The sequence below is a fragment of the Vulpes lagopus genome, chromosome 1, assembly GCF_018345385.1.
Source record: "Vulpes lagopus strain Blue_001 chromosome 1, ASM1834538v1, whole genome shotgun sequence".
Classification (NCBI taxonomy): Eukaryota; Metazoa; Chordata; class Mammalia; order Carnivora; family Canidae; genus Vulpes; species Vulpes lagopus.
In genome coordinates this window covers 54,927,930-54,930,517 of record NC_054824.1, presented here as the reverse complement: position 1 = coordinate 54,930,517, position 2,588 = coordinate 54,927,930, and the positions used below count along the sequence as shown (strand labels likewise).

Sequence of the window (2,588 nt, the reverse complement as noted above, 5' to 3'; positions counted from 1 at the left end):
GGAGCAAGATGAATGACAGTTACCTCTGCAATAACACACACCAAGTTCTCCTCCCCATTCATCATGCTTACATTGCCAGTTTTTGCATACGTCCCATGAAGAGACATGATTCTTGAATGTGTGCGCTTATACAAGAAGACACCCTTCTTTTCCCTATATCCATTCAGCATATTCCATTCTACCTATATATCCCATAACATCCTTATCCTTAAATACACCCAACCTCAACTCTTCAGAGAAATGGATTCATGGCCTGCCCTCTAGTCTCTTGTTTGGCTGTCTCAAGTAAACTCTTTCCTTACTACTTACCTGATGTCTCAGTGATTGCCATTACTGTGCATTGGGCATACAAACTTGAATTCAGTTACGTTATTTTCTTTCTGTATATGATGCAACAGATATTTTTTCTCTTCAACTAAATTGTGAGCTCCTTAAAGGAAAAAAAAACGTAGTGAGCATTTGTTGGGTTTTGATTATCCGGCATCCAATCATTTTCTTCTGGTAGAAGGATCCAAAGTTTCTTTAAGGAAAATATCTCATTCACTCTCCACACATTTCCACTTCTTCACTACATGACTCAATGTATATCAGTGAGTACACCAAATATCTTGAAACACTCATTTAGGAGTAGATGCCAAGTTAGTCCAGAGTGAATCCTAGAATGTGTGGGAAAAACTTCCACAGAGATGTTGCCTTACCTACTGGACTTAACCTTGACCTGCAAGCACAGCCACTACCATCATGAGACTCTTCAACAAACCCAAGAGGGAGAGGACCCCAGAGGAGCTGCAGAAGTGGGAGGAGAAAGAATTAAACACAGGTCATTTTTCCGTGCTCACGCAGTCAGTCAAGAACAACACCCAGGTGCTCATCAACTGTCACAACAACTAGAAGCTCCTGGGCTGCGTCAAGGCCTTCAACAGGCACTGCAACATGGTGCTACAGAATGTGAAAGAGATGTGGACCAACGTCCCCAAGAGTGGCTAGGGCAAGAAGTCCAAGCCAGCTAACAAGGACTACTACATCTCCAAGATGTTCCTGCACAGGGACTCGGTCATCATGGTCCTACGGAACCCACTCATCACTGGCTAGTAGCGGCCTTCTTCCCACAGAATTCACTCCCTCCTCTTGCGAAGACCTGTCTTTTGTATTGAGAATAATAAAGTCCTGGGTGTTTTTCTAGTGGGAAAAAAAAAAGCGATATGAGCCTTGAAGCCTTGAAGCTCTCAAAGGAACTACATGGAGCTTCAGAACAAAACAAAAAAGGATAATCTGAGAGAAATATGGGGGAAGAAAAATAATTTTTCCTCTACCTTTGTAACTTCTTAATTGATAGCCCTCTATAATAAAAGGAGAAACACAGAGGATTCATAACACATATACCTCCTTTATACATGGGAAAGACCCAAGGAACCTGAGTTACTCCCCCACATGGCCTAAGCCATCACCTTAAACACCGTCTCCAGCTAAAGACAAAGACGGTGTTTGGGGGGTGGGTAACCATTTATGGAAGCTTTCGAATAAAGCATAGTAAAAGAAGGTAAGGTTGTTACGCAGATTTAAGTCTCTGCCTACTCCACTGATAAAAGGTTCTAGAGATTGTGAGTCATCCTTCTCTTGGTACAGAAAGGAACACTTACAAATGAAGATCTTCCTTATAAATGTAAATGTCTCTTACAAAAGGGTAACTTTTGCTGCTTTTTCACTGCTTTTCCTATGTGTGCTGTTTCTTATATATAACCAGCTCAATGCACTGGGTGTTTTCCTGTATGTTGGTAAATTGAACACCAATAAAAATTAATTTATTAAAAAAAAAAAACAGCTCAATGTTAACTACACCTCAATTTAAAAAATAACGAAAAATCAGAATAACGACCAGCTCAAGATGATCCTTATAACAAAGAGATACATTTTGGGGTGGCAAATTTTGCTCCCCTTCAGAAGCAAGAAGTATAAGGAAGGAGGAAAAAATGGAAAAGAATAAAGGAATGGAGAAGATAAAAAGAGAGAAGAACAAGAAAAAGGAAAGGAAAATAAGAATTGGAAAGGGGAAGAAAATTATTCTGCACATCTACAAAAATTCCTCTCTGCAAGCTAGTCACTTTCACATGAATTATCCTATTTAATATTTATAAAAATCTTGTGAGGCTATAAACAAATATAATGGCTAGGGCTCTACCCAGCCCTAACTACTTTTTTTTCTTTATTCATCACTTTATGCAGTTTCTTAAAAGGAATAAAATTAGTATAATGTGTTAAGCCTATTTTAAATATTCCCTGTGCAAAATAAATGTAGTTGATATTAATGATAATGTACTGATATACTTGTAAACATAGTGTCATAAAATTTTCTTCTGAAAATAAAATGTCTGGTTTAATACATTAGAAATATAGTAACTAAGGTGAGCTCTAAGAAGAAACTAAATTTTTTAAAGTGGCATCTTTAATTCCTAATAATTGTCATTTCGATTATCCCTCAAAATCTAGGGAATGGAATTTTTTTAAACTAGACAAATAGCAATAAATACTAATTAAATTTATTTCACCAATTGTTTTGCTTCAGGGTAGTGAAAATCGGGAGACTATGA

The 2,588-nt window shown here is 37.6% G+C and overlaps 1 pseudogene; it reads left to right on the top strand.

Moving 5' to 3' along the window:
- Positions 1 to 741: 741 nt before the first annotated feature.
- On the top strand, positions 742 to 1,092 carry LOC121472783 (annotated as a pseudogene).
- Positions 1,093 to 2,588: the final 1,496 nt, after the last annotated feature.